Below are 19,667 nucleotides of genomic sequence, written 5' to 3' on the forward strand. Positions count from 1 at the left end.
GAAAAAGCGTTGTGAGGAGAAGGCGTCCATAGGAGGAACAGTGGCTTTGACTTGAGGGACACAGTCAGCCTGGGGTAAACTTGCAGGGAGGAATCCAGGATTATAAATACCCTGTCGTCCTCCCCCCTCCATTGCCTGAGCCCCACGGGAGGTCGAGGGCACGAGACCACTGATGCTGTGCACACGTGTTCATTTCTCAGGAAGAGAGCTGTTGGAAGGGCGGAACTGCAGGACCAGTCGGAAGCTACGTGACGCACGTAGCCTTTCGAGCATGGGCTTGGACTAGACTCAGCAGTGGCGCTCGGCATGGAATCACCTGGAGGCCTTGTTAACCATGACTGCTAGTCTCTCCCCCTAGAGCTTCTCATTCAGTGGGTCTGGGGTGGGGTCCAAGGATTTGCATTCCTAACAAGTTCCCAAGTGATGCTGATACTGTTGATCTGAGGAGCACACTTTTTTTTTTTTTAATTAATTAATTAATTCATTTATGGCTGCGTTGGGTCTTCGTTTCTGTGCGAGGGCTTTCTCTAGTTGCGGCGAGCGGGGGCCACTCTTCATAGCGGTGCGCGGACCTCTCACTATCGCGGCCTCTCTTGTTGGGAGCACAGGCTCCAGACGCACAGGCTCAGTAGTTGTGGCTCACGGGCCTAGTTGCTCCGCGGCATGTGGGATCCTCCCAGACCAGGGCTCGAACCCGTGTCCCCTGCATTAGCAGGCAGATTCTCAACCACTGCGCCACCAGGGAAGCCCTGGAGCACACTTTGAGAGTCACTGTCTAGAGTGTTCTCCATGGACCTTTCTGCCCTAAATATTATGATTTGATCACTGTGTCTGCAAACATCTAGAACAGGGCTCAGTAACATACAGTTGACTCTTGAACAACACAGTGTGAATTGCACAGTGGGTCTACTTATACATGGATTTTTAAAATAAATACTACAGTACTACACGATCCGCAACTGGTTGAATCCCAGGATGCAGAACCGTGGATAGGGGGGAACCACATATTTGAAGGGCCAACTATAAGAAATACTCAGATTTTCGACTGCGGAGGGTTGGTGCCCCTAAACCCCATGTTGTTCAAGGTTCAACTGTAGTTGGTACTGAATAAACCTCTGATGAATTAATAATTAACCTAAATAAAACCTTAACTAAAGCAAATTCTCCTTGACTCAATTTAGTCATCTATAAAGCACTCAACCATCAATGACACACAATGAAGTGGTGGCCAAACGAACACAACAGATCTGAGATTCTGGCAGATATCTTCTAAGTAGGGGCTCTGTTCTGGGCAACTTCAAATCTTCTCACATGTCACAGATGCCTATCTGCTTTGTTAACATGATGGTTCAAATGTTTTATTCAGTGTGAACAGCATAGTGAATGACTCTATCATTGGTATTTCCAATATATTATATATAATCATTCATCCATCAAATATTAAGTTACAGAGTTGAGGACCATTCACGATGCTAGCCCCTGTGGAAACAAAGATGAACTACTTCTGCCCTCAGAGCTCACAGTCTACTGGGGAAAACAGACACGTACACAGAAGAATTGGTGAATATTATCTTAGAAGGACACTGTGGTTGAGATACACACAGCTATATACAAAATAGGTAAACAACAAGGACCTACTGTATGGCACAGGGAACTATAGTCAATATCCTGTAATAACCTATAATGGAAAAGAATCTGAAAAAGAATAGATATATAACTGAATCACTCTGCTGTACACCTGAAACATTGTAAATTAACTATACTTCAATTTAAAAAAAAAGAAGTACATCATGGTAAATATAGAAGTACGAATGGTCGGCTAGGAGCTGGAAGGAGGAGGAAGGCAACTCTGCCGAGGAGTTTCAGGGAAAGCTTCACAGGAGTGAGTTTTGGGGTGGGTGTTAGAGGATGCATAGAGGTTTGTAAACGGGAAAGGAGCATCCAGACTGAAAGTCTCACTTGTGTAAACACACAGTGTTTGAAAATAATTGAGAGTTGGGTGTGAATTATTGCATAGGAAATCCAGGAGGGTAGGCGGTGACTAACAAGGGATAAAGCTAGAGAGGTAGATTATGTAGGGAGCCAGGTTGTACATAGTCCCTGAATGACAGACTCAAAAGAGCCAACTCACTGATATTCTCCTCCAGGAAGCTTTCCATAACCCCGAAGGCGGGATGAAACACCCCTGCCCCAGGCTCTTATAGCGCACTCCACATACTTTTATCATTGCAGTTACTTCATTAGATTGAAATGATCTGTTCATGTTTTCAACTTTCCTACTAGACCATAAGCTCATCAAGGGCAGAAACCCTTATTCACTTTTGCAGTAGCACGTGGTCTGGCATACAGTAGCAATGAATAAATGTTTGCTGAACTGAGGGAACCTGAGGAGGTCTTTCTATTACGAGGTGGTAGTGAGGGGGTTCTCCAGCTGGTTCAACCCTCCAGGACAGGTGCTGGGCTTTTTTTCTCCCCCTCTCTTTCTTCTTCTCCATCATTCCACCAGGTATCTGGGGTCCCACTTGCCATCCTGAAGGCTCTGAGTATTCCAAGATTTTGAAAGAGGGGGTTTGTCCACAGGAGATAAATTGAGGGGAATAGCTGTTGTTCTCCCATTTCTTTGGGATTTTGATGTATCAAAAATTAGGAAGCAGGAAATCTAAGTGCTTCTCTAGTGGGGAGCTGAGGGGTAGGAAAATATTAAAGATCTGAGTAATATAGAGTTTGAGTGATAAATAGGATTTGAGAAGCTAAAGAAAAGGAAGAAAGGCATTCACAGTCCTGGATAATTGCAATCATCCATTTTCTCTGTTCTTCATCTTGGGTTATTAGGGGATGCTAGAAACATATGCATAATTGTGCTGATTCCTCATTGTAACTCCACATGTAGAATGATGCCAGACACATTTAAACACTGCTTTTAAATGTGAATTGGTTAGTTATAACAGCCCAGCTCATCTCTCTTCTACTCACCTATAAGGACAAGATACATTTAAGCTCTTTCCTAAGAAAGATAAGCTATCATATACATAAAATCAGGGACTATAAACAATAAGTGTAAAATTTATTTTTTCTTTAGAACTAGAATATAACCACATCAACAGTGCACAAGAAGTGCTTTAAAAAGCCGAGCTCTCTGAATTTATTCCTTTATAAGTTGTTTAATACTTCTACTATGCTTGACTGTGTTTGTATGGGCTGTTCATTGCACAAGGGCATCTGGCTGAGGGGACAAGTGGGGCTCAAATCCAGCCCAGATTCTGTACAATAAGCCATGTGCCTATGAACTACATACATCCAGAAGAGTCAGCTTTTTTTGATACACACAGTAGTTTATATGGGCTAGCAGTGGCCCTCACTATATACTCTCCTTTTCTTCCTATGCCCTATTCTCTTTTGAAAAAATGGGCTGAAATCTCAATGATACTATCATTGCTGTCTTCAACGTCATCACATCTCTGGTACACTAGTTTCCCTAGAAAATAGTCTTAAGGTAAAAGTTTTGACCTAAGGATTTACTGGTAGGTGTAATCCCAGGGCATTAAAAGAGAGGGAACAGGAGAAGCAAGGCAGAGAAGAAAGAAAAGCAGATAAAACATGGTACACAGTGAGTTGACCACAACATCATAAGAAAACCCAGCCACTCTATTAATAACAGAGGACATCTTCCAGGCAGCCTGCATGGAACTCCCTGCTATTCCCTCTCTCTCATGGGTTGAAGTTGGCCCTAAGAGACCAATACACTCCTTGAGTATGTTACCAGCTCCAGTGGCCATCGGCCAGAGAAGCCAAATCCCCTACTCCAAGATGTGGTGATCCATCAGGGTCCAAAAGTGATGTGAGAAGCCAGAGCTTCTGTGGGTGCAGTAGGGTCAGGTCTAGGTGCTGAAGCTGCTCTGGCTCCTTCTGGAGCACATGTGGGGGAGGCCAGGCCACAACTGAGGAAGTTTTAGAAGCTCCAGCAATTTTACAAGATGAGGCAATGGCAACAACAATGGTGGTGGCCAGGTTCCACATTGAGCAAGCAGAGGAGGGTCCAGGAAACACACAGGTCAAGCAATTCAAAATACCTGGAGTCAGTGAGTATTGTTACAAAAAGAACTAAAACCTTATCCTTTCTCAATGCTTGTTAACATGAAAATAGAGAAAAATTAATGTTTTTTGATGACTCAATCCCATAAAAAAAGTTAATCAAGGTAGAGATTTTCATATGTTTAGATGGACAAGATATCAATGATGATAAGGGGGCTTCCCTGGTGGCGCAGTGGTTGAGAATCCGCCTGCCAATGCAGAGGACACAGGTTTGATCCCTGGTCCGGGCATGTTGCGGAGCAGCTAAACCCGTGAGCCACACCTACTGAGCCTGTGCTCTAGAGCCCATGAGCCACAACTACTGAGCCCATGTGCCACAACTACTGAAGTCCAAGTGCTCTAGGGTCCGCGTGCCGCAACTACTGAGCCCACGTGCCGCAACTACTGAAGCCTGCGCACCTAGAGCCCGTGCTCTGTAACAAGAGAAGCCACCACTATGAGAATCCTGTGAACCACAACGAAGAGTAGCCCCCGCTCGCTGCAACCAGAGAAAAGCCCATGCTCAGCAACGAAGACCCAACACAGCCAGAAACAATAAATAAATAAAATAAAATAATAAAATAAATACATTTATTAAAAAAAATGATGATAAGGAAGTGGGCTCAGATATGCCACAGTAGTATGTATGTATACAATAAAATTGGCTTATTATGTTCATCCTTTGGGAAATGGAAATAGCTTTGTTTTATGGAATGACAGTCATTGTATTGGGATTTACGTGTAGTTGAAATTTATCTGATAACTCAGAACTAGTTTATTTCTAACATATTATGTGAAGGATATTTGTCACACAATCTAACAACTCAAAAAACAATAATTGTCTCAACTCACACACACACATAATGGTATCATGTAGAAGCGATGGATATGTTAATTAGCTTGACTGGTGGTCTTTTCACAGTGTATATGTGTATCAAAACATCAGGTTGTATACCTTAAATATATACAATTTTTATATGTCAATGATATCTCAATAAAACTATTTAAACAATGTAAATTAAAATTTAAAATTATACAATGATGTTCAATAGACACTGGCTGTAAATGTATTTGAACATAGGTTAGAATAGGATAGGATAATTAGGATGATGATTTGTTTATGTGTTATGACCATGCCTTCCTTATACAAGATATAAATTTATTTATTTTTCCTGTAAAAGTCAAGGTGCAAACAATTCAAGGCCGGTGTGGCAATTCCTTGATCATCTGCAACTTAGACTATTCTCACTTTTTACTCTGCCAACTTCTGTGGTGTTTTTTTTTTGTTTTTTTGTTTGTTTGTTTGTTTTGTTTGTTTTTTTATTATTAATTAATTTATTTATTTTTGGCTGTGTTGGGTCTTCGTTTCTGTGCAAGGGCTTTCTCTAGTTGCGGCAAGCGGGGGCCACTCTTCATCACGGTGCGCGGGCCTCTCACTATCGCGGCCTCTCTTGTTGCGGAGCACAGGATCCAGACGCTCAGGCTCAGTAGTTGTGGCTCACGGGCTTAGTTGCTCCGCAGCATGTGGGATCTTCCCAGACTAGGGCTCGAACCCGTGTCCCCTGCATTGGCAGGCAGATTCTCAACCACTGCACCACCAGGGAAGCCCACTTTTGTGGTTTTTGACTGCACAGTCCAAGAAGGCAACTCAGCTATCACAACGCCTTCTAAGCAATGGTTGGGGGAAGGAGAGAAGGGGCACCCTCTTCCTTTCTTATCACTTCTTAGAAGTTGCACAATCATTCTTTTCATAGACCATTGTCTAAAACCTAGTTATATAGCCACATGTAGTTTTATCCTGGATAGTCTTATATCCAGATAAAAATCTGGAGCTATTACCATAAAGGAATGAGATTTCACAGGACAACTAGCCTTTGTGCCACAGCATGGGTTTCTTAGTTAAAGATCACTCAAAAATCCCAAGAGCAAACTAACAAAAAATTATAACTACCAAATCTGTATCGCATAAAACTCATTCTGCTCACTGATTAAGAAGGGAGAAACAGTGTTTTAAGTGTCTGCTTTATAACCAGCATTGTCTTGTATATAAACATGAATGACTAAACAAACATGAATAACTAAAGACAAAATCAAAGTAGCATATAATCCATTTTACATGGGTGTTACAATGGTAAGACCTGATGGAGTAGGAAACAGTGGCTTATGTGGACACCTGCTCTTCAACCTCAAGGAACCCTCCATTCCCCTAACTGCTAGAATGTTCTTATACCAGATCCTTGATGGCTGGGTCTTTCCCATCCTTCAAAAAAAAGGCTCAAATGTCACCTCCTAGGTTTGAACCTACCACATTTAAAAAAGGATGCTTTCCAGGAACTCTCTAATTCCTTGAGGGCAGGAACCTTGTTTGTCTTATTCATCACTGTGTCCTGGAGGCCTAGAATAGTGCTTGGCACATGGCAAGAATTCATTAATATTTGTTGAATGAATGAATAAGTATATGAATGAAGGAGTTCCCCTAGAGAAAATCCCATTGCAATGCAGATGAGTGTGATTTTCTCCTTGAATCCCCCAGGCTAAAAATACACACACACACACACACAAACACACACACAGAGACACACACAAAGAAGCCAACAGTCCAGAACCACCTCATCTTCCCATTCTGGATCATTCCAATATGGCCCCATCCACGGTCATTTCCCAACTCAGACATAAGCACACAAAACTGCCCTCATATCCTCCAGCCCTCAAGCTACTGCCCTCTCTCTGTCCCTTACAACCAAGCTTCTCAAAATAGCCCAGAGTCAACATCTCTCCTTCCTTACTTCCCATTGACTCCTTGCCTATGGAGACTGTGTTCTGACTCAAGCCTTCTGCACCCACCAAACAATCACCACTAGGGTACCAGTGTTTCCAAATTGCCCTAATCTTACTAGACCTCCTGAATATTAGTCATTCTGTCTTCCCTTGACTTCCATAGCCACTCTCCCCTCATTCCTCTTTTCCTCTGACTTTTTCTTTTCAGCCTCCTTTGCTGACTCTCCCCTCTGTCCGCCCACTCATACTGCTGTTACCCAAGGTCTTGTCCTCAACCCTGTTCTGTTCTTATTCTATATGAAATAAGTAGAAACGGAATCTCATCCACTTGTATGTTTTAGCAACCATATGTATTGTGATAACTCCTAAATATCTCTAGTATGTGAGTTTCAGACATTATCTGTCTATCCAGAAAGAGAGATATATTTAATTGTCTAGATCACATCTGCACCTGGATATCCTACAGCACTTCAAACTCAACATGTCCTAAGTTAAACTCATTACCTAATATCCCTATCCCACCCCCAACCTGTGTTCTTTCTTCTTTATTTCTATTTTGACTAATTACCTCACCATCTAACCAGGTGCTCCCAAACCAGAAAACTTTAAGTCATCTTAATGTTCCTGTCCTGTGCTGGCTGTGCCCTTTACACTCTTATTCGTAAATGCCATTCTCTCACTCCACTGCCAGACCATCAGTCCCTTAAAGTAGGATCTATCCTACTCACTTCTATATATCCAGGGATAGTAAAGTTACCAAAAGGGATGGGGGAGGAGGAAGATTATATCTTTTTGATAATCAGGGTTTTTTTTCTTTTTTTTTCTTTTTTTGGCTGCACCGGGTCTTAGATGAAGCACGTGGATCTTCATTGTGGCACGTGGGATCTTTAGTTGTGGCATGTGGGATCTTTTTAGTTGCAGCATGAGGGATCTAACTCCCTGACAAGGGAGTGAACCCAGGCCCCCTACCCCCTGCACTGGGAGCATGGAGTCTTGACCACTGGACCACCAGGGAAGTTCCTTGATAATCAGCTCTTAAAGATATCCATTCATTCAAAAAAAATTTATTGGGACTTCCCTGGTGGCGCAGTGGTTAAGAATCCACCTGCCAATGCAGGGGATACGGGTTCAAGCCCTGGTCCGGGAAGATCCCACATGCCACAGAGCAACTAAACCCACGAGCCACAACTACTGAGCCTGCTTGCCACAACTACTGAAGCCCGCACGCCTAGAGCCTGTGCTCCGCAACGAGAAGCCACCACAATGAGAAGCCCGCGCACCGCAACGAAGACCCAACGCAGCCAAAAATAAATAAATAAATTTTTAAAAATTGAAATCCATAGTTAACATAAACCTCTTTTTAAAAAAATTTATTTAGCACTTAATATATATGAGAAATACTCATGACTTACTTAAATTCTCACCTCTTTTGTAAATGAATATTCTTCATCTTAATGACTGCCTGCGGCAACCACATGTAATAGTCTGTAAAAATCTAACTCAGGGCCTTCCAACATAATTGCTACTAACAAACACTACTGTTACCATTTTACAGTGAGGCTAGGGACACAGCCAGCAATCAGAAACCATTCATGGAAACGTTCAGCAAAAATCCTGACTATACGACTTGCACATTGTATTGTTTAATTAGAAAGGAGATCTTGAAATATACCTGATCCTGCAAAGTAATTCTGTCCACAAAATGGGCAAGAGGAGAGATTTCCCATTTTGTTCACCAACCCGTAATTTGGTAGGAGGGGTTTGGGCTATTTTAATTAATTATTGCAAATTAAATATTTCAACAACTTGAAGTGAGCCCTTAAAAGAATGAAAAAATATACACAGCTCCCCTCTGCTAAGACTGCAGTTGATGATAGAATTCCTACTGTCTAATCTATAAAAATAAAACCCGAGTTTTCAGCTAATTTCGTTTTCTCAAACAGAAAAAAACAGTGCCACCCCAGTTAGATGCTTTAACATGCAAGTTGATTTCCACTCACAGCTTTGGCAATTAGAAAGTGTACTTAATGGAGTGTCATGTTAATTGTTTTCAGAGTTAACCAATTTCTCCATTTAATTGTCAATTGATTAACCTATTGAAATGTTAAGTGACTCAGTTTCCTTCCAGAGTAAACAGCAGCAGCATATGGTAGCTTCATCAGCCGAAGGCAGCACTCATTTGCTTGGATTCAATGTGCTGGTATTTTTCTACACCTCCCTGAGCTTTTAATTAGATGAGGCAATGTTACATGTATTTGTCTGCTGGAAAGGTTATCAGTGCCCCGGCTGACCTGCAGAGGCAAGGTTGAGTCTAGCAGCTTTAACAGAAACAGTTTTCAGCTATGACTGTTGTACTTGATTGCATTGTGATGGTAATTAACTCAAGACTGCTTTCCTCAGCATGTGTGTGTGTGTGTGTGTGTGTGTGTGTTTTCCTGTAGCTCTAACTATGCAGAGATGTTTCCTGTCATATATACGCACTTATTAAGCACTCATTGGATTCTAATAGGCAGGCAAATAGTCAAGAGTTTCTTTAGGCTAATATCATACTACTCAGACTGTCATGCCATTAAATAAGTACGATGTTCATTGCCTGCAGCACATTTTACAGAGAAAAAGTCAGCTCCCTTTGGTAGAATTTTGCTCCTTTATTTTCATGGTGTCTCGTTCCAGCAGATCTTTACAACTGTAAAGTAAAAATGATTTTACGGTTTTTCAATTTAAGCACGTATGAGGCCACATAGGGTTGAAGGAGAGACAGACTTGGATTTGGAAGCATATTTCCAATGTTCCCGTTAAAGATTACTGAGTTTAAGTGACCAAATTAGCAGAAGGTCCTGGTAGTGAGCCATTCATTCAGTCTTCTCATCTCTTGCACACAGTTTTCTGACGCTGGGTGCGCATTGCTTGCGTGTGTGTTTTTACTGTCCCGCACTATTGTTTAATTACAAGCAAGCCAATCCACAACTGAGCCAGCATTATCAACCTTGATAATGTTGGTAGCAGGCAACGGAGACAAAATGATTACAAACCTATGTTGTGTTCAATAGTTCTTTAGAGGATTTCTCTCTTAATAGTTCTGGTTCATTCATGTTTGATTCAGCACATTTGTTCTTTAAAAAAGGCATAGCTTAGAAGAGTTTCAGGGTGGGTTAATAACTCAACTGAAAATGGCTGCTCGCATTGTAAAAGCTTGTTCCTGTGGTTGCTTGGGGCTTTCTTCAGTTTTGCCGCTCTGCAGCTTCGGCCCAGTTGGTAAACAGCTTAAGTCCAGACATCTTTTCATTCTCTGAGCAGCGGATTGAAATAAAAATGCATATAAGTGGCGACTGACTGGCGCTGGCCTAACAATAGCCTGTAACATTATGCAAGGGTATTTACATAGGAATAAGGCCTTACTGAAGGAGATGGGGCAATTAATGGTGTGGGCCACACATATAAGGAAAGTTTGTCCAATCCTTTCCTCAATAAAGATCTTTTGTAAAGTGCTATGGAAACTCATGGAGGCCCCAAAGAGATTAAGGGGAGGACTTTTCTGGAATTTAAAAAAATATATTTGTATATATGTTTTGAAACTTTCCATTTACATCTGTATTTATGTAAATGGAAAGTTTTAAAAAGCCAAATTATATTAAACAAATGCACAGAAAAGAATATGAATTCTTTGTTTTGTTTTAATCATTTTGGGTAGTTTCTCCAACCCTGGAAAAGAAGGCAGTTACACATTTTTTTCATTTCTCCTCCCTTCCTTTTCTTCTTTTTTTCTTTTTGGTGGTATTTATTGAGCAGAAAATTGTTCTGAAATAGACAAGTTCCTTAGTTATCTTGTTTCTCTGCGTGTTTGAATTTGAAGCCATCATCTTTAAAATATTTGAAAAGTTTTGCCTTACTTCTTATTTCCAGTAATGTTTAAGCAAAGGGAGGAAAAATTGCCCAGTGGCCAGGCCTAAGCAGAAAATCCTCAAGACTTTCAGGAGTGTCAGGCAGCTTGGCAGGCACAATGAAAGTGAACAGCCACAAAAACTGGGAGGAACCCGAGAGAAAATGCAAGGGGTGTGTCATAGGAGGATGTGAAAACCTTAATTCAAACCTCGCCCTTTTTTAGGATATGTCATAAGAGAATAAATATCTTGTCAGTCCAGATAAAAATTTAAAAGTCAAACGCTTAAATTATTTTCGTCCCAATACTGTCCCAATATATTGTCATTGATTTTTCTTTTTTTCTTTTTTTTTTTTTGGAAGTGGGAAGTCCTCCTCACCCCGACGCCTACCCCTAGCTCACCAATCCCAGCAGTAAAAGACAAATCTGGGGTAGCTCTGTCACGTGTTTTCATTCTTATCAGAGGCTCACCATCTGCTTCTGCCCTTGGCCAGATAGCATTACTGTTATTATTATTTTGGATCAGAATACTTTTTTTTTTCTTTTTTCTTTCTCAGAATACTTTTAATAAAGTATTATCAGCATTCTAAAAGTAAGAGACAGAAAAAGAACCCAAGACCTCTTTGCAGGTTTTAGGACCAGTTAAAGCATTTACTATCTATTTTAAGCAAAGTACATTAGTTTCTTTTTTCCATTTTTCTCTTTTAATGTTTCATCTCATTCGAGGGACATTTTCTAAGAAAGCAGAACTTTGGCTGGGAGTGCTCAAGCTCTGTCCGCCCTTGCTAGTCAACCTGTTCCTACTTCCAAAGTTGCTTTTTTTAATCCCATTTTCTCATTTATAGCTGGTTCATGAAATTCATGCCCATATAGGATGAGTGAAACAAAATCTTAACACGATAACACGTAAGCTTTAGGTGCCTGCGTGTGTGTGGCATACAGAGAAAGCGATTTCAGCTGCAGCCCTGTCAAGCAGGCAGAAATCAATGCCTCATTCAGGACTATTGATCAGTACTAAATTAATTAGACTCCAAGGCTTATGGCAGTTGATAAGACAACTTGTTAATTTAGTCAACGATAGTGTTTTCCCTAAAGCAGCAAATACCCTCTTCTTTAGAAAAGGCATTTCTAATAGTTGCTGCCAGTTCTTTTTTTTTTTTTTTTTACTGTTTTCATCTTTCTTTTCTTTTTCTGGGAAGGGGTTCTATAGGGGTATGAGGGGGGGAGGGGGGGAGATCAATAGGCAAAGGGGTGCTGTAAAAATGTATATGCTGAGGAGGCAGTCTGGAATATTCAGTAACCCACTGCCACGTCTGTTCCTAGCCTAATGTTGTAATTTCAGGATGAAAAGAGTGCCGCCAGATTATAACCGGAGACCTGGATTTCCTATGGGGCTTTGGCCATGTAAGGCCACTCCAGCCCCACGAGGATGTTCATTTGGAAGGGGGCTGCTTCCTAAACCTGCATTTAGAATTGACTGATACAGATCGCTTTTGCTTTTCCCTTAAACCTGCAACAGTGATGATCATAGTCAATAACAAAGACTTGGGCCCTGTCGGGTATGCAAACTGTGAATGGAATGAAGGTATCCCAGAATGCCCTGAACATGGGGCAGTACTTCCTGCTGGCTTGGAAGGACAAAAGGACAAAGCCCGGGAGTGTAGGGGTCCCACCAACAGCTCTTGGAGGCAACAGCCTGCTATCAGCAGCACTCCAACCCTCTGAGAATGCTAATAAGCTAGTGAAGAGCTCAGCTTTCTTGCCATAATTCTATAGTGTGGTTGAGGACCACATAGTGCTCACTAAATAAAGACAACTAATTGAGAATTTTTTGCACATTTTGCCCAGGGGACTTGTTGTTCGTTCGATTCTTTGGGGAGAATGTACCCCTACTGACAAGAGGAACTGATTGTTTTGGCAGCCTCATGTTACTCTTCCCCAGGTCTAAGACTGACTTTCGAAGTATGACAAAAATGTTTAATTTTGATTTTTTTTAATTATGTTGCTGGGAATTATTTTAGATCTCAAAGAATAGGCGTTCCAGTGTTCATCTAAAAAAAAAATCCTGGCAGAGTTTTTTGAATTACAGCCCTGTTTTTTCTTTTTCTTTCTTTTTTTTTTTTTTTTTCTCTTAAATTGTATTTTCTGTGGTGAGGCCTACATTTTTGTGTCTGCAGGTGACACGTTGATTGAAACTAAAATTAATAAATCAGCTGAAAAGCTCACACCTACAGCTCACAGCAGGGCCTGCAAAACACGTTTATAAAGGGAGCTTTATGCCCTCATATAAAGAAGGAATAAATTACAGAAGCACTTGTTGCCCTGGGACTTGATTTTGCTTTGCAATCTGGTATCTTATTTTTGGAGGCTTATTGTTAATCAACAGGTTCCTGGTTGCTTTAGCAGGTGACTTTGCTATTAATCTCTTACTTATCATTATAGTATATTAATGAGGAGGCTTCTAGATGGGGCTCTATCTTCTGACCAAGGAATTAGTTTAAAAGGTGCACTTTTTCCTCAATGGCTTGCAGTCAGCCGCATTGAGGACCAAATGCAAAGTAGCATTTTCTACAGCTTGTGTAGTATTAAGGAGTGTTTTACTAACATATGTGTCTTACTGTGCTTTTCTTCTCTCCTACACTTATTCCTTCACCATGGAGGGCAATTATGGAACTTACTGGTCTCTGTTCATTTTTTTTAACAAAATAAAATTATAGATAAATAACAAAATGATATCCTTTCTTATTAATGTGCACCCTCATTTTAATTAAACAATGTCAATGTTTTTTGGAGGTGTGTTCGGAATTAAAATATATGATTTGGGAAGGCAAGAGGTTCAACATTCCTCACCAGAACTAGATTAATAAATGTCATTTCAAGTGCAGGAATTTAACCATCACATTTCCCTTTAGAGTCTGAGGTAATTGGAAATGTTTAAGCTTGACAAAAGAAGGAAGTAAATATACCTACGGGGGTAGTTTAGACATATAAAGAAGAACTGAGGATTTAAGTCCTCAAGTCTTAAGTTTGTGATTACAAGGATTTCCAAAGCACATAATGGTGCAAAACAGCCCAGACAACCCCACATATGGGAGGAATCGCTTTGTTGCAATCTACAGATATTTCAAAGGACATCCTCTGGCACAGCATTATTCTTATTATTGTTCATTTCCTTTCAAATCTTTAGGACAATCCAGTCCACACCTCAAGGATGCATGCTGTCTTTTTTTTTTTTTAAACCTAAGAAATATCAAGCTTGTGCTTTTCTTATTTTTAGCTTTTTTAAATGACTGGTTTGGGTCAGTTGAGGCACATTTGATGTCACTGTCTACCTCACCCTTTCAGACTAAGTCTTGAGGTATCTCCATTCTGTAGGTTAAAGTCAACATCATCACTGTTTCAGTAAGGTATTTTCTGATTAGGTTTTAGAAGAGGAGGAGGTGAGTTAGAGGTATTAGTAGAAAAGCTGAAAGCTAATTACAGGAATACATGAGAGTGAACATTAACAGAGCCATCAGATTTGACACTATGAAATGTTTGTCTATAAAAATGCATAGTAACAAGAAAGTCATCAGAGAGATTCTACTGCTGTAATATTAGGCTACTCCCATGGATGGGAGACAATTGGAAATAATGCTATCCTCTTAAAAGTGGTACCCAAGTCACCAGCTTAACAGTCCGTTGGAATTATACTACCTAGCTGACCATTTTATAGGAAGCAGGGGAATTTCATCTGCTCCAGATCACTATTATTACCTGGAATTTGGATCCTCATTCTAGAGTTTTTTGTTCAGGCCAATAAGCTAAGGAGAACTTTCGTACGGATGACCCCAACCTGCTCCCAACAACCCAAAAATTAAAAAAATAGTTGCCTCTGGCTTGTTTATCATCTAAAACCCAGGAAGAAAAGAATCTGTTATACACTAGATAGAAACAAATTTTAGACCCCAGTGACCCAAAATCAACTGCTTGAGGTTCTCACGTACCTTGTAATAGCTGTGTGGGGTGGGGGTGAGGGGAAGGGTTTTTAAAGTGAGGAATAGAAGGAAATGGAGAACAAGGAGATCAGCTCAGTGCTTTGTGACCACCTAGAGGGGTGGGATAGGGAGGGTGGGAGGGAGATGCAAGAGGGAGGAGATATGGGGATGTATGTATACGTATAACTGATTCACTTTGTTATAAAGCAGAAACTAACACACCATTGTAAAGCAATTATACTCCAATAAAGATGTTTAAAAAAAGAGAAAGAAATGGAGGAAATAAAACTCATAGTAAAAGAAATGCAGGAAGTGGCTGGTGTATTCTAGGATGGTCAGGATAATTTGATAATTGTAGTACAAATTTCTAGAAAACGAAGTTCCATATATGTCCCCAAGTGCTGCAGACTGGCTGGTCTAGGGTGTGTTTACAAAGAAGGACAGTTACTATTAGAGAACTTTCCGCTCCTCCAGTTCTCCCTTAAGTACTTCCAGCTGGGGGGGGGCGGTTTCAGCCCTTTTTGTCTTTTTACAATTTAGCAAGATCAGACACATTTCTGCAATGCATATGCAGATTTCACCTCTTGTTACTTTCTCTAATGAGCGTTCACTTAATCAATTTGACAGTAGCCTTTATCCCCCTCCCCCTTTTTCCCCCTTCACTTCCACTAAGAAAGTTTCCAGAAAAAAAAGTGTTAGCAGATTCAAGGGGGCATTAGCAATGTGAAAGGGTAGCTGGCCAAAATGGGGTGGATGGCGGGGCTTTTCAATGGCCCTACTCTCCTGCCACCCTCTCTGTCCAGTTCCTGAAAACAGGAAGCAGGTCTGCCAGCCTCATAAGGAAGCATGTATTTTAATAGCCGACAGGAAATGATTTTCCTTTTCTCTTCAAGAATTGAAAACAATTAATTGTTATTTAACAAAACATTTAAGCATAGTACTTTCTCATAGCCCCATGCCCCCATCCTGCCCAAAGCACCTTAAAAAAGGTTTATGCAAGAGACAAGAGAAACCAATCCACATTGGCACTCTCCCATCAAATTTCCCAACAGGGCACCTAAGTCTCATGACCCGACCTAGGAGAGGGGAGCGCAGGGGCAAAGACCAGGTAGGTTTCAATCTACCCAGAGAATGGGAGATGAGACCCAAACCCCAGGAATTTTCAATCATATTCTCAACCTCAACCTGAATCCGCTACTGGGCGATGGATGTAACATACGACAACACATGACCCAGCTGTTGGGATGTAGCAGGTCCTCGAAGTAAATAAATACATAAATACATAAATACATAAATAAAGTGAGTTCTAGCTCCTCCCTTGCCTACAGGCAGCCAAAGCCCTGGAGTAGCTTCTGAGAAGCCTGCTTTACCTCTCATTTGGCCATTTTTTCCTTCTTCCAATTCCCTCTTCCTCCCTCCAGCAGAATCAGGTCCTTAATCTTGGACAGTTTTGTAACTCACCCACTTGACTCCCTTTCACTTTACCAGGGTCAGAAAAATCAAACTAAAGAGAAGAGGGGGGAGGGGAGGGGAGGGGAAGCCCACCAACCCTTCCCCCACCGGTACCCTGCTTGGTAGATCTAGTTTTGCCTCTCCTGCTAACTCACAGTACCTTTCTCCCCGACACCTATCCATTAAGTCCTACTAACAGCCAACTGTTCACCTTTTACATTCAAATTGAATAGGAAATTTGGTCTGGTCTCTATCTAGAGGGCTTGTTAGGTCACTGACAAATCTTTCTTCTGCTCTTTTTGATTAAAGGTGGGAATGTATACAAACGGCTGCCTACCTTCTCTAACCTGAGTGCCTGTTTTACTCAGCAGGCTGAATCTGTTCTAACCAAGGAGAGTCTCCAGCTGGGAGTCCTCTGAGGTCTGAGAATGAGCAATACTTCGAAGCCTGGCTTCAACTAGTATATCTTGAATTCTAAGGGCTGCACTGACATTTTCAAGAAGTCGAACTGAGTCGATCCACAGCTGAAGAGTCTGCATTATGTCATCTGAACTCTGCTTCTTGTTAGAAAAGCAGAATGGCAGGCCCCATCCCAAGACCTATTGAACCAGAATCTGCATTTTAACAAGATCTCCAGGTGATTCATATGCACATTTCTTTAACCACCTGAGGATCTTTGAGAAAGTAGAGATATAGAGTACCCTTGTGGGTTCTTTCTATTTGTTTTCTGTCTTCTAATCACCGTCCCTAGTGAGTCAGGGGGGATGTGGAGTTTGGGTCCGAAGGGAGAGAGGAACAGTGGGAATCAGCAGTTATTATTTTATTATTGTTAACCTGGTTTTCTAATCCACTGATTTTTAAAATCATCTTGGCACATACACAATTAAAACATATGCTGTTAGGTTCCTATTCCCTCTGGAAATAATTTGGAATTTTATCTAACCCTTGTCTCCTTTGTTTTACGGTAAAGCACCCTGAAATGCCTTCTACTGTGTGAGTGTTTTCTGTTTCGTGAACTAGTAGTTTAACCCTGATTTTAGTTTCACTTAAAATTGGTTTCTGTGCAAGCTTCATTCTAGAAAATTTTATGGTTTTCCCGAGCTTCTAGAGGAACTTCTGGAGAGGTGTTCCCGGGCCTGCGACAGAGGATACCCCCTTGCAAAGGTTTAGCCTTTCTTGCTCCGACACCTGAGTGTGCCGCCAGCCCGGGGGCAGAAGTGCAGTGAGCCAGGGCAGTAAGTAGAAGAGCAAGGCCCCGAGGACAGAGTGGGATTTACTCAGCTGGTTCTGCCGTAAGGGATACTGCAAGCTTTGGCAAGTGATTTAACATTTCTCAGCCTCCAGATCCTGCTCTGTGAGAGGAGATGGTAACTGGAAGGGTTGTTGTGTTGATAAAAGAGGTAAAATTTCAAAAGAGCCTAACAAAGTGGGAGGTTGGTAAATGGGGTAGGGGGGTGTCCCTTCCTCTTAGGCTTTCTTGGCGAGGCCTCTGAAGAGCTAGTCAACCAGGAGACTGGCTGCCTCACCCCCAAAGCAAAGGGCCTCCAACTTGGAAATGAGGCGTTTAAAGGTAGGTGAGAATCCATGCTCCTTGGCTTGATGATTATAAACAGTCCCCACTTCCTACACACCTACGACGTGATTGTGACATTTGGCAAGTGCGGTAACCTTCCTGAACCATCACCTCCGCTCTGTGAAATGGAGATTATAATGCCTAATAGGATTGTTGAATTTGGTAAAAGAGGTTGCTTCTGGGCTTCCCTGGTGGCGCAGTGGATAAGAATCTGCCTGCCAATGCAGGGGACACGGGTTCAATCCCTGGTCCGGGAAGATCCCACATGCCGTGGAGCAATTAAGCCTGTGCGCCACAACTACTGAAGCCTGCGTGCCTAGAGCCCATGCTCTGCAACAAGAGAAGCCCGCGCACCACAACGAAGAGTAGTCCCCGCTCGATGCAACTAGAGAAAGCCCGCGTGCAGCAACGAAGACCCAACACAGCCAAAAAAAAAAAAAAAAAAAAAAGAGGTTGCTTCTATGTCCATTATCTATCTCAGTGAATCTTCCCAATGACAGTGAAATAGGCCTTATTTAGCCCCATTTTACAACTGAGGACACTGAGTTTCAGAGATGCCAAGTAATTCACTTAGGCTCATACAGCTGATACGTGAGAGCCAGGTTTCAAGTCTGGATCTCTCTAATCCAAAATTTATGTGCACTCCATTTTACTTCCTACGCCTTAGGGAGACCGATAAGTAAAAGGGAAAGCAGATAATGGCAAATACTTTAGTATTTCTGATCTCTAATAACATTTCAGTTCACATTCCAGGAAGGGAGTGATTTTCAAACTTCTTAATTTATCTTTTTTAATCTGCAAGAAAATCAGCAACTAGCCAACAGAGGAGAAATTTCCCCCCTACGTGGTGTCAATCTTGGCAGATCACAAAGCAATCCTTATCAAGTTGGATGTGCCGGACCTGAGAAGCAGCAAGATTTGGTTCTTTACTCTGCCTCTGAATAGAGTCAGAGCTTCAGGCTTCAGGGAGGGACAGTCTCTATCAAAGATCGTCATGTCCGGGAGCAGATGGTGATCAGAATTATGGGGATGTTATGAACGAAGGTGAATTGACTCCAAACTTGAGACACCCTCATTCATCTGGTGAGTCACCCTAATTCAGAAAGAAGGGGCTTGAGGAATGACGAGAAATCAAAGTACATCACTTGGGGATCAGTTGAGGAAAGGAGAGGCAGAGAAAATGGGTGGGGAGTGGGAAGAAAAAAGGTGGTACCCTTTTGGTACCCTTAAAAAAAGCACAGACCATCGAACTCAGGCTTCGATGCTGAACCTGCATTATGCGTTTGCATGGCAGCATTTGATCCCGACAGGTGGAAAGTGTATTTCCTGTGCAGTCTGTTAAACACAGGGTGGGTAGCTGTGGCACATGAAGACGCTGTGTCTACAAATAATGTGCTCACACACAGAAAAATTCTTGACAATCTAAAACGGAGTTAGACTTGTTAATGAGTGCACCACGGGTGAAAGTATGTCTCTTCTCCGTTGCATTAGGGGCAGCCTCGTGGGTAAAATGACCCTCACTCTAGTTAGACTGGCCCTTCAGAACCTCAGCTTCTATTTTCCAGACCTCAGAAGTAGGGGTGTGCCTGTAGAATAATGTCAATTAAAAACAGTCTTCAAAATAGATAAGGATCATTATTTGCTTTGAATCAGTGCTATCAAAGTGACATGTTTTACATAAAATGCAAGAGAAGTATTTTAATTTGATTAGCCTATAATGTAATAGTGTTATGGCTGATAGTAAGATGAGCATTTTAGTGATGTTTGATTTAAAAAAAAATTTACTAAGATAAGCAACTTCCTTCTCCCTTACATAGAACTTTCTTCTTTTTAACCATGTATTTCTTGCTCAGCAAAAGTGACATAGCCACCAGATATTTGCTTTCTTAATAAAGGTAGATATAGTTTGAGTGATTGATGAAACCAAGATAGCTTT

Source organism: Eschrichtius robustus, chromosome 1 (assembly GCF_028021215.1).
Source record: "Eschrichtius robustus isolate mEscRob2 chromosome 1, mEscRob2.pri, whole genome shotgun sequence".
In the NCBI taxonomy this organism is placed as follows: Eukaryota; Metazoa; Chordata; class Mammalia; order Artiodactyla; family Eschrichtiidae; genus Eschrichtius; species Eschrichtius robustus.